This window comes from Herpailurus yagouaroundi, unplaced genomic scaffold, assembly GCF_014898765.1.
Source record: "Herpailurus yagouaroundi ecotype Mexico unplaced genomic scaffold, PumYag 29, whole genome shotgun sequence".
NCBI lineage: Eukaryota > Metazoa > Chordata > Mammalia > Carnivora > Felidae > Herpailurus > Herpailurus yagouaroundi.
Window position 1 is genome coordinate 45377630 of NW_024412377.1, and position 13673 is coordinate 45391302.

Below are 13673 nucleotides of genomic sequence, written 5' to 3' on the forward strand. Positions count from 1 at the left end.
TGTTGAGTGAATTCCTTTTAGAGATATTCAAGCTCAGACTGGATGAACAACCACAAGGGGATCTAGATGAATCGTCTTAGGAGTGTTAAAGCCGGTAATGACTTTACGAGGCTAATAGAATAAGTTGACGTTTTCTTAAGAAAAATCTGTACACGCATACAAAAACAATTCTGCCTAAAATTTCAGAGTCCATGCTTCCCTGAATTCTATCCATTAATCCTAAATTAAGCTCACCTACTCTGGAAAGATTCCAACATTTGAGAAGAAGATGGAATAGTTGACCTTTAAGATCCCGGAGCTGTGAGAGTTCATATTTCACGATGCCATACATCTTCTATCTAAAATACATCTTCTATCTAAAATGAGCTTCGTTATTTTCCTCACCCCCATATTAATGCTTCTAAAATTGAGATGAGCTTAGTAATCAATATGTACATTTAATTCAGTAGGACCTTTGTTTGTTTTCTGAAGAGCTTTTACTAAATCAATGGTACAATCTCCTAATCAATAGCAACTTTGAAGTAAGAAAACACAGTACATTATTTATTGGATGATGTGTTTGGCATCGCTAAAAATAAAATTAAAAACAACGTCTCTGCCTTCAAAGAGTTGGCAATCAAAAATCTAGACCAATGTTTGTGAAATAGACTAATACCTAAATAATAGACTGATAGACTAAATAGCTAGTAATCAATCATTTGTGAGAGGGGCATTTTCCGAAGTGGATGTCAGTACAAGGCAGAGAAAATAATTAAAAGGTCTTGAGATGGACCAAGGGTTATGAATTGAATCTATGAAAGGGTTTGGGTGCAAGGGGTGGACTTAAACATTCTAAAATATTCGGCCCAGTGGTGTGGTTGCATGCGGGAAACAAAACAGTATTTAAATCTGCCAGCAATTTATTTTAGCTGTTGGAGATTAGTTATTAAAATTATCATTGAAGTTATAAATATGATTGAATGGGGAAGGATGTAAAAAATCTGTTCTCTATTCTGGAATGAAGCTGGAAATTGTTCTTCATGCAGGTATGCCCTTTGTTTTGAGAGAATAGTTTGATAAGTCTTTTAGTTATAGATATTTCAGGCAAGTAACTACCCATTTTTCTCAGAAAATCCTGAAACAGTGACATATTCCAAATGCTTCAGGCCAAGCATTTTGTTTCTGAATATAAAAAATTTATCATTCACAGGGGTTACAGTTGCCTCCTTGCAATGTTTATTATATTTTTGCTGAGTGCCACATTCTTCAATTCCCATTACAGGGACGGACATCCAAGTCTAGAATCAGAGTAGAGAATACTGGGTTGGGGTCTATAATCTATAGGGTTAACTGGCCCCTGCAACATGACTGCATACCAGGCTCATAGGAAAGAGATGAACACTGAGAGACCTTCTGTGGGGGTCACAGTAATTACATTTTACAGCAGTTATTCCCAATATTCAGTTTTACTACTCCTCCATATCTGTATTATAATTCCCTCTAATCCCCAGTTTCTCATAAAGTTTTGTCAGTGCTACAATCTAATATTAGCTTTTCCTAACTAAGAGAGGGACCTGTATCCTTGCCTGGGTCAAAGTAGATCACAGTGTAGCATGGTACAAAGAAATGTTTTCAAGCTGCAAGAGGGGACCGATGGAGACGTTCAGGGCAGTAATCAATAAGCAGCAACCAATGCAAGTGTGCAAACACCCAAAAGAGACCCAGAAATGCATTGGGAGAGATCTGGACTTCCTGCACTCAAAATTAGGGTTTACTCTATTTTATTCAACTGCTAAAGGGAAATACAACTCCTTGGAGACTTCTGGCTTGAAGACAATAAATGTGTTTGTGGGGTTTTTTGGGTTTTTTTTTTTTTTGCTTTTTTTTTTTTTTTTTTTTTTTTGAGCCAGGGTCCTTAAGTTTCCTTCAGTGGCCTCAGAATATTATGAACCATTAAATTAGGTGTTGAAGGGGCACAAGAATTTCAAGCAACACAAGAAGAGATTTTATAGTAAAATAAGATTTTCTCTAAATACACATTTAAAATATACTGAGGAAAACATTTTGGAAAGTCCAGCTATGTGTTTCGTAATGGATTAGATGTAATTAGACTTTAAGACATACTATATTATGCTCCTTGGATATCATTGGCTTTTGGTTCTAATGCTCTCCCAGCAAGTCAACAGATAATGGAGCTGCCCTAGGGAGTCTATTCTTTGAGGAAGGTTGCAAAGCCCTAGGCACCTGGCTAATGACGAGCCATTTATTATTTTTGACTTCTGCACCATTAAAACAGGCTAAGCATTAAAAATGGAATTTATCCCATGAAGGTAATCAGAGATCTATATACAAAAGTAAATGAACAAAGATGTTTATCTCCAGTAACTGTAAAAAACTGAAATGAACCTAGAACCTAATAATCCAACGTATTGGATTTTTTCACTAAGTTACAGTGCATCCATTTCATGAAATATAATACAGTCATCAAAAAATATGTTGCATTAAAATGTTAATAGTGACTACCATTAATAATAATGCTGATGACAGTTCTGGGTGGTTTGGATTCCCTTTTCTTTATTCTTACCTGTTTCTGCACTGTGTAGAATGGTCATGATGTTTAATTTCTGCAGTAAGCAAAACAATAAAATTTGTTAAAACTGAGGTAGAAAAGAATAATCACGGGAAAGCCATTCTATATTGCTAAATACAAAAGGAAGCTAGAAAAGAGTAGATGGAGAACAACAAAATCTAAAATGTAGTTATATACAGAAAAAATATTTAAAGATCATGTAGTTAAATATCAATAGGTAATTCTAATTATTGTATTATTATTCTACTGTTGTTAAAATGTTCAAGCTTTCTCCACTGAGCATAAATTAATTTTTTTAAGTTATTTTTTTTCAACGTTTATTTATTTTTGGGACAGAGAGAGACAGAGCATGAACGGGGGAGGGGCAGAGAGAGAGGGAGACACAGAATCGGAAACAGGCTCCAGGCTCTGAGCCATCAGCCCAGAGCCTGACGCGGGGCTCGAACTCACGGACCGTGAGAGCGTGACCTGGCTGAAGTTGGACGCTTAACCGACTGCGCCACCCAGGCGCCCCAATTTTTTTAAGTTATTAAAAATTAAGGGGTATTAAATTTCACCCTCAGGTGAAAGGTGGCTTTTCCTTAGCTGTTACAACTCTATTACCCAGAGAAGCCCCCTTTCTCCTCTTCATTGTGAGAGCCTAACCATTTTGTAAGGTGACTCAAGACGTCACTGAGGGTATCAGGTGGGGGTACCATGTAGAAGAAAGATGGTACACTCCAATGGTCAGGCTGAAGGGAATTTAATAAAGTACTTTCTACCACATTGACAGTAAAGTTTAAGAAAACCAACAGGACTTGGGGTGCCTGGGTGGCTCAGTCTGTTGAGCTTCTGACTTTGGCTCAGGTCATGATCTTGTGGTCTGTGAGTTCGAGCCCTGCGTGGGGCTCTGTGCTGACAGCTCAGAGCCTGGAGCCTGCTTCGGATTCTGTGTCTCCCTCACTCTCTCTGCCCCTCCCCCACTCATGCTCTGTCTCTATCTCAAAAATAAATAAACATAAAAAAATTTAAAAAAAAAGAAAGAAAACCAACAGGACATAGCACATGTAGTAGCCAAGACTAATAACAACAGGGAAGCTTACAGAGAGATCCAGGGTTTGTGGGACCTGAAATTTATTTACTCATTCACTTTATGAACTTTGATGAGATGAATACAAAGTTGCAAGTACAAATCAATGATTTAAGGAATGTTTTCAAATGAAAAAAAAAAATACAATAACTTACAAGTTTAAACAAAACTGACAACCTCTAAAACACCTGGAAAGTAGCAGAGTTATATGAATTAATTGCCTGATGAAATGCTATAATTTTCCCCTACATTTTTGGCTGCATATTCTTTGATTTCTTTGTCCAATGACAACGGTTTGGTTCATAAGTTGTTATTGGTAATGACATGTAAATTGTCATGATTTAAATCCAAACTGAGAAAGCCTGTAAGTCCCTTTTTCTTATTTACTTCCGTTTCAAAAATTGTTTTAGGTAATGTCATGCGAATGTTTGGAATTATTCTGAAATTATTAGGGGAAAATGTCTATCAAGTTTCTTTTACAGGTGCCCTCTATGAAGTGGAAGACTTTTTCACCAACCAGCATTGACTCTCTATATTTCAACTTCCCCTCCAGGACCTAGTCACTTCTGCATCAGGCTTTGCAGGATAGGTCACAATTCAACTTCGACCATGTGTTTCCTTACGGTGATACCAGATGAACAGTGGATTATAGGAGAATTTCTGGAAGCCATTTCTTTTCCATGTTAACTGTGCATAACTATTCACAGAAGTGACATAAAAAATGATACCCCACTAAATTCAAACTAAATGTATACCTCAGGTCCCCATAGTCAGACCCTGCCTGTTCCCAGGGTCACTCCACATCACTGATGCAAAGAGAATTGCAACACAAGGAAGGTAGAGTAGGAAGAGGAGGCAGGATTATTCTGTTTTGAACTAACTGTATCTGTTGAATTAACCGTATCTGTTTTCTATTGCTGCAAAATAAATGACCACAAATTTAGCAGCTTAAAACAATGCCCATTTAGGGCCGCCTGGGTGTCTCAATTGGTTAAGCATCTGACTCTTGATTTTGGCTCAGATCATGATGTCATGGTTTGTGGGATTGAGCCCTGCATCGGGCTCTGTGGCTGACAGCTCGAAATTCTCTGTGGCCCTCCATCTCTCCCTCTCTCTGTCTCTCTCTTTCAAAATAAATAAATAAACTTAAAAAATACTCATTTATTAGCTCACAGGTCTGTAATTCAAAAGTTCTCTGGATTCTCTGTTCAGAGTATCACAAGGCTGAAATCAAGGTGTTGGGGGGAGTCCTAACTTGGAGGCTCTGGGGAGAAATCTGTTTCCAAGTTCATGAAGGTTGTGAACAGGATTTAGTACCTTGCAGCAACAGGACCCAGGTCCTTGTTTCCTTGATGACTGTCAGATGGAGGCCTTCATCACTTCCTTAAAGTTGCCTGCAGTCCTTCTCATGGGGTCTCCTCAATCTTCAAGCCAGAGTGGTGCATTGAATCCTGCTCCTGAATTAAAATTTCCAGGATTCCTTTTCTGCCATCCATTGGAGAAAACTCAACAATTCGAAGGGCTCATGTGTTTAGATCACAACCACCCAGAAAAGTTCCTTAGCTTAACATCAACAGTGCCATATAATATGGCAGTAATGGGAGCCATATCTCGTATTCACAGGCCCCAAAGATTAGGACATGCAATCTTAGGATAACTTTCAAAATTCTGACTACAAGATCTTATTTTAACAAGGTATCCAAAAATACATGACCACATTGATACCTTGTTTGGGTTCCTCTCCAGGTGTGGAAAAACAAGTGAGGGTCACTGAGGCTCAATGCTGAGTACAACTCTGAGCTTTCTACCCATTCAGGGATAAGGAGAAGGAGTGGTCACTGGAACCCAGAGAATATGCCAATATGAAGCAGTGATTAATGGAGGAATGCAGCCAATCTACAGTAACTTGGCATGAAGGAGGCCCTGAGATTCAAATAAGTATCCTAATCTCATTCTGCTAGAATCTACTATTGGTTCCTTTCATTTGCCAAATCCACTGAAAATCATAAAACAAAAATGTTCATGGATGCAGTCCATGAATCTCAGGCTCCCTGGGCACACAGGAAGGTGGAAAAGTCAGAAAACAGATCTGGAGGGCAAAATGAAGACATCCAGTCCACTGACGGATCTCTTTCTCTAGTTCTTTAGTGCTTATTGACTGATGCTGTGGTGTTGGCACTCACTTGTACCCTTCCTTCTAGTACTTGAATTACTGTGTAGGTGGATAGTGACATCCCCACCTCTAGGTGGTAAATTACATAAGAGAAGAAGACATAACTTTTACTTTACTTCCACAAACCACAACACAAAGAACAATATTTAGTTGGGTTCCTTAACAGAAGGGTCTATGTGAGCTAATCATTAAATTCTTTACTGCCAGCACTGTTTGTGGCACATAGTTAAGGAAACGATTTATCATCCAAACTGGGACACTTCTGAGAGTAGAAATGAATGCTATTTATAATTATACTGGGTCAAAAAAGATTAGCTGGGTGTGTCCCAGACAAGGTAGGATGTATGGTTGCTAAACACATAATGGATGCTTGTTAAACACATGGATTAGTAAGTGAATGAAAGGGTGAATGAAAAGTATTACTAGAATATTGTATTAGCTCCCTCATGTCACCTTGCTCTGTGCAATCCACTTATGTTTCTATATGCTACTCTCTTGACTTTATTATTGTCTATTTATCTATATCTCTGACCTCTATCTGGATATCTAGACTGGAGTTTCTTAAGGGCGAAAATATCTTCATACCCAGCATGTCCACAACTGAGGGAACTACTTTCTACTCGCTTACACTGTTTCCTGTCTTTCCTCTCTGTAAATAACTCCATCAACTCTCAGTCCCCAAAGTGATATTGCACACCCTGCTACCTTACCCCAGCAACTCCCATTTAGTCTGTTGTCAGATTTTCTAAATTTTTTCTCCTCTATGCCATTTCTATCAATTCTTTCCACATCACTGTTACTACCCTGCCCAGGCCTATATCAGATTTCTGTTGTGCTACTTAATGCTTGCTTACTTACTACTATTATTGTGCTACTTGCTACTGGACTGCCACTTTTTCAGTCTAATTGTGACTCCATCTCTAGAATTATCTTCCCATGGTACAAATGGGATTCTATCACAAAGCGTTGTTTGATGGATGGAATACTTGTAAAATAGAATCAAGCCTCCTTGAATTGACATTCAAGGACTCCCATAATCTGGCTCAATCCTTCCTTGCTAGCCTCATCCAGCACTACTCTCCCCCAGATATCCTATGTCACCAGACTTTGCCTAATGTACATTCATACTTTGGGGCATCTATAACCATAAAGCACCATAATTTACTTTTTAATGGTGTGTTGGTACTGATTTGTGTGTTTGCTAATTTCCATTGTGTAAATACTCTCACTATGGCCAATTTCCAGTTACCAACTGTGTGTCACTGAATGCAGAGTTGGGAAGGGATGTTCATATTCTGCTGCCATGAGCCAGCTTCAACACATCACTACTCCTTTTTTCTGCTCGTAGAAATCCTACACATCCTTCAAGGGTCATCTTATGGAAGATCCCTATGATTTTACCCTCGATTCCCAACTCTGGCCTCCTTGACTCAACTTGGACCCATTGATGGCACATTTTTCATTCTACCTTAAATCCTGGAAAGTAAATTGGCTGACAGTAAATCTCACCTAGAATGCATGAGTGAGTCCCTCACTGATACATTGTATTTTGTATTTCTCTAGTCAATCATCTTCATAAGCAGTATCTGTGCTTTAGATTCAGCACGATTTATCTATTTTGTATGGTTATACTTCCGTTACTCCATAAAAATCCTCAAGACACAACATCAATAGCATTTATTTCTTTCATTCAGTGTATAAGAGCCAAGGGGCCATGAGATATCATGATGCTAAAGAACTGTGCTTTCAGAACTATGGGATCCTACTGATTCAGTAACTTGGAATCACAGGGGTGGGCAAAATGATCTCAAACCCATCTCATGAAAATAAATTTCCCTTTGGCCATACCTTTCCTGATATCAAGAGGCATCTGTGACGTAGACATGTGTATCTCTTTTGCTCCCATGATACCTGAGCATAATTAGGTAATCTTTATGATTAAGATGAGGCAGGGAAACTGAAGAACTCCATAAAAATCTGCTTTCTGCTCCTTTTCCTCCTTCTATTCTTGCTAGGATCTGCACCCCACCCTACTTTATACATGCCTTGTAATGCAAATAGCATATGTCCTCCTTGTAAAGGACAGGGGTTAATGGCTTCTCTAAAATAGATAACATCTAAGGAAGGATGAGGTGAGAATCACCAGAGGAAGCTACCATGTGCATATTCCAGACCACTGGTGCTAGCCATCTTGGTTCCAAGACCCCTGGCTTCAGGGAATGAGTGACTCATGACAGACACCTGGATCCTGTGCTTGTTCTGACCAGTACTTCCTGGATGCCTGGGAGGACACATGCTCCAGTCCATGATAAACAAACAAACAAGCAAACAATAAGTAAATAATAAAACCCCCAGACCCCAAACAGAGATGAGACTCGTGCTCCTTCTCTTTTCCAAGTCTCCCAGATGCTCCGTCTGTATCTCTTTCTATATTTCTTCAAGAGACTCTGCTTTTGACTCCTGCTGGCTCACATCTGATTTCCATCCTGCATGAAGCCAAGGACCCTCTTTGCTGGTCCTGCAGGACCCCCTCTGGGTCCTCTGACCCAGTCTCCCTGCACCAACGGTACAGGTGCTCTCTGCAGTTTTTATAATTATTTCCTCCTCAATCTCCTTTTTATCCTTCTGGCTGTCTTTAGCTGGGTGAGATAACTTTGTTTGGTCCATATAACTATTCCCTTTCTCCTTTTAGTGGCTCCTTTAAAATCAAATTTCCCAAACTGAGCTATCAGACCTCATCATAAAGTCTCCCTCTTCACTCAGTGAGTTATATGTATATAGGATGGTCATCTTAATCCCCTTGAGAGAAGCAAGACACATGGAGAGAAAAATCTCTTGTTGAATCAAATAATGGTTCAAGCGGGGATAAAATAGAGATCTGGTTGTTGTTGTTGTTGTTGTTGTTGTTGTTGTTGTTGTTGTTTTAATTCAGTATTTTCCTGCCTTTACACCATTCTAAGCTAGTTGAAGGATAAGCTAGCTGCAGGTTGTCCTGATACAGTGAACAGACAGAAGGGCATCTTCCTATAATATTCCTGATGAAGGTTTATTTTCATGTGCCTGGAATGTTCTCCATATACCAGTAGCCCTGCTATTGAACTGTTGTCAAAAAATAAATGCCTCCAAATCACAATTGCTTTGAAACCAAAATCATTTTTGGCAGACACCCTCCAACACCTCACAGCACTGAGCTGGCTCCTTGCTAACAACTTCAAAAGCAGATCGATTCATTTGATTACTTTATTACATCTCACTGGTTTCTCTCTGAGAGTTCACCATGGTGTCCTAAGTTTCAAAGTTCGGTGTTATTAAAATGTGCTGTGGAGGTATTTTTAAATGATCGTGTTGGGTGATAGGAAAAATCTCCTGGGAAAATATTCCAGGTCAGTGGAAGGAAGGAAGGAAGGAAGGAAGGAAGGAAGGAAGGAAGGGGGAAAGGGAGGGAGGGGAGAAAGGATGGGGTGAAGTGTGGAGAGGGAGGGAGGGAAGGAAGGAAGGAGGAAGGGAGGAAAAAATAAACAAAAATAGTAACAAAGATGAAAGAATAAAAGAAGACACTGTGTACACACCTGTCTCCTTATTAGATTTGGAGATTGTGTCTCATTCATTATAAGGCTGGGCACACAGTAGATGCTTAATAGTATTGCTAATACACTCTTTTAACCATCTCCCTCCCCCCAATCTTTTCTACCACGGTTTGCTCCAGGCAGAAGGATTAGCTTTTGGATATACATACACTTCAGTGAGTCCTCAGGGCTCTGACACTGACCAAGCCATTATTGCTTGATTCTATTAAAGCAAGAAAGAAATTTGCATTTGTTAAATGTTTCCCAGGTCCAAGGAATTTCTCTGTATCTCTTATATGGCACATCAAATAATCTCCACAACCACCTTTTAAAGCATCCTTATCTCTCACAGATGAGACACCTAATATCAAAGCAGTTCAGAAAGTTTCCAAAAATCACATTGGTAAACAGTGAAATCAGAATTTCAACTCATAACTATCTAAGCCCTACACACTATTTAGCAGGTAATACTTTAATGTCTTACAATGTACAGTGTTTGATATTTAGCGAAAATAAAATTTTGAAGCATTAACTTGCTGGCATCTTGGAACTACCCTCTGAATCTGGAAGAGTGAAGAAGGGCAAACCGAAGCCAGGATAAAGTGCCTACTGTAAGGTCAGTTCAGTTCATACTGGATCAGGGCATTAACCAAGCTCTTCAGGAGACTGGACAATTAGTGCTAAGGAATGTAGGGTTCAGTGTCAGACATAGCTGGTTGGGGGCCCTTCACCACCAATTTCTTCATTCAGTAAATATTTACACAACTCCTATGTGCTGGTCCTGGTCTGAGTGCTGGAAACTGTGAACAAAACTGAGAAGGCCCTGCTTTAGGCGAGGCTACACTATTTGGGGAAGACAAAGGATGGATGGATGGATGGATGGATGGATGGATGGATGGATGGATGATACTTAGATAAGATTATATTAGGTCATTTCAAATAGTGACAGAAAGACTAAAGCAAAGTCATGTGACAGAATAAAGGTCAAGGTGACCTTGAATAATGTGATCAAGCAGGGTCTCCAAGAGGAGGTGACCCTGAGCTGACTCTTTCACAACAGAAGCAGCCAGTCACACAAAGACTTGAAGGAAGAGGGGATCAAACAGAAGGAACAGCATGTGCAAAGGTTTTGAAGGAGGAATGAACTTCAGTGTCTGAGGAATAGCCCCTTACTGGTTGATTTCCCTTGGGCAAGTTATCACGTTTCTCTGGGCTGCATTTTCCTCATTGCTGGAAATGACAACAAGACTTCCTTTACAGGACCTGGTAAATGACAAGCCCTCGGTAAATGCTGAATAAATGACATTGATTCCTTTCTTTGTTCATTTCACACATTGCTCAGCATCATGTCTAAATAGGCCATCTGGGCAATTTTCCATTCCCAGGGTTATCTGTCCCTTCTACCAATTAAAAAAAAAAAAAAAACAAATAGACAAAAAAATCCAAGTTGCATTTACTTGAGTGCCTTATCCAGGTGCAAAGTCAAGCTCAGCCAGGGCATCTGGGCTTGCTTCTCTGTCCTTGATCTGACAGTCTGGATTTGCTCTCAGAATATTTGCTGTCTTAACATGCCTCTCTCCAGATGCAGGGCATTAATTCTGAATCAGCTCCCCCTACTTTCCTGTCAGAGGTTGTCATTTGCAGAGCGGATGATGGAAGGACTGAGTGATAGATGGCAGTCCCTTCAGAGCCTGTCAGCTTCATTCTCAAAGCAGGCACTGAAAAATGCAAGGCTGGTGCCAAGCCACAGGGCTCAGGGAGGGAGTATCAGCGCCTTTCCCAAGGCTGAGATAATGAGAATCCGCTGGTCAGTATCACATTGCAGTCTAAGTAGGACACAGTAATCCTGATTACAATGTTAATAACAATACACTGTATCCCTGAGCACTTACTCAACAGCCCTGGCACATCAATAAAACTTTTTTTCTCCATCCATTCAGTAGATAATTTACTAAACACCCAGTGTGTGCCAACAATCCTACAAGGTTCCCAGATTGGAGAAATGAATGAGACAAAGTCCTTACCTTGATGAGACTAACATTTAAAAGAGGGACATGAACACTAAATAATCAAATAATATGCTATGCCAGGTTGTAAAGGCTTAGAAGGAAAAGAAAGCAGGGAAAGTGATTAGGAGGTACAGAAACAGGAGAGGCAAGTTTAGATTGGTGGGTGGTGAGGGAAAGCATCCAAGAAGGGGACCCCCTAGGCAGAGACCTGAGCACAGTGAGGGTCCAGCCACAGAAGAGCCTGCAGTAAAGTTCCAGAGAGGGCTGAGAGGAGCCAAAGGCCATGTAGAAGGGGAAAGGAGGGATGTGCTACTCAAAATTAGTAGAGCCTCAGTCATCTCCTACTTGGGTCTCCTACCTGGAGAGCATCCCTGCCCTATGACAGGTTTCTCAACTTCAGCACTACTGACATTTAGGGTGGGATAAGTCTTTGTAGCGGGAGGATGGGGGGGGGGGGGGGGTGTCCTATGTGTTGTAAGGTGTTTGACAGCATCTCTGATCTCCACCCATTAGATGCCAGTAGCACCTGCCCCCTTGTAACAACCAAGGTCCCCTTTCCCTTGGTTTCCCGCATCATTTCTCTGATTCTTTTCAGGTGCTCTTAGCTATAGGTCAGGTACTTCAGATCAAACTTGGAGTTATGCAGAGACTCCCTGATACTAGGGATCCCAGTTGTACATCCATTTTAGGATGTGCATAGAGGAGGGTGTGCAAGAATCTAACGGAGCTAATTAAGGTTTCAAGTCCCGTCTCTTGTATGGTCCCATTCCATAGTTCCATCCCTAATCTCCTGCTCATAATTCTGTACCTATTTTCATAAAATGAATCCCCCAAATATATAAGCTGAAGACCCCACAAAACATTCATCTCTGGATAGTCATGTGAGCATAATTCACAGTTTACAAACGAGATCATTGCTGTGGTGAGTGTCTGCATTTCTCCTGCCTCTCCTGTCACTCAACCCTTACTGCCTTGCTCTAAATTCCTGGAATATGCCTTTGTTGTTGTTTTTTTTTTTTTTTTTTAAGTTGAGGTTGGGGGCCGGGGGCGGAGAAGTTTGTCTTCTCCATTAGAGTATGTTTTATAAAAGAAGAGACATATCTGTCTTATTCTTCTTTGTATCAAGTGCATTGCATGAAACAGGGAGAGTGTTTAACAGTTAATTTGTATTGAAGGCATAAAACAAGAAAACCTAACATGCATTGAGGGATTGCCAATCCCAGATTTTCACAGCGTGGTCTTCACAGCCTCAGCAGCATCTGGGAACTAATTAGAAAAGTGCAAATTCTCAGGCCTCACCCCGGATTTACCATGTCAAAAACTAATGGGGATGTGCCCATGAGTGAGTTTTCACAAGCCCTCTGGGTGAGTCAGAAATAACTTGACAGATAATAGTAGAAATATGTACAATGTTACCTGATAGAATTCGCCAAGAGAAATTCCCTAAGGTGGAGCATTATTACTCTGCCCATTTTATAGATTTGAAGAGTAAGAGTCAGAAACATTATTTCACCCAAGGTCCATACAGGAAGCAAGTAGAAAAGCAGAAATTTCAATGCTGGAATGTCTGACTTCAACATCCACCTCCTTTCCCTTGTAACACATTTATTCTTGTGGGAAGGTTCCAAAATAATTGATGTCAAATCCCTTTGGAGAACAAATAAAAGCCCTATACAACTGTGAAACGGTGTTATTACCAGCAAAAGGAATAACCATCATCATAAGGAACACTTCTTGGCATATTTCTGTTGTGTGCAGTCCTGAGGACAGCGACATCCTGTTACGGCTTTTCCGAGACGCAGAAGGGTTAATGAGCCTCCCAGAAGCCCTGACTTCCTCCCAGTGAGTCACTGGGCACAGAGGAGACCAGGTACGTGGGTGTATTAACACACACAGCACAGCAGGCTTGCGTGCACGTGCGCATCCCTAGTGGGAGTGAAATGAAAATAGAACTGGAAAGCAAAACCCCTTCTTTTGCTGCCTGTCTCTCCCTGTCACCTGTCATAAATCTTCGAGACCAGCGTTCTGTGGGCAAATGAGATTCTCCCAACCCATGGCATGTGGCTTTTGGAACACCGGTCTAATGTCTAGCAGCGCACTTTCTGTGAATGCTTTGTGTCGTGTATGGATATTAGTTAGCATCAGCCACCCGAGTCTGTGCTGGAGAAAGACAAATACAAAGAAAAGCAGAAAAAAGTAAGATAACTGGCTATTTATATCTGCTCTGTCGGAAGTGGTGACAGGTATAATTACTGAGTAGAAATTACAGGGCTCATTCCAGTGGCGT

General features: G+C 40.5%; 1 long non-coding RNA gene across 1 annotated transcript in view; it reads left to right on the forward strand.

Moving 5' to 3' along the window:
- The first annotated feature begins 13150 nt into the window (after positions 1–13150).
- LOC121041051 (uncharacterized) overlaps positions 13151–13673 on the forward strand; it is a 2395-nt gene continuing 1872 nt past the window's right edge. The window contains exon 1 of the long non-coding RNA XR_005795546.1: positions 13151–13256. This is a non-coding gene — a long non-coding RNA (uncharacterized LOC121041051). The remainder of the gene's footprint in view (positions 13257–13673) is intronic.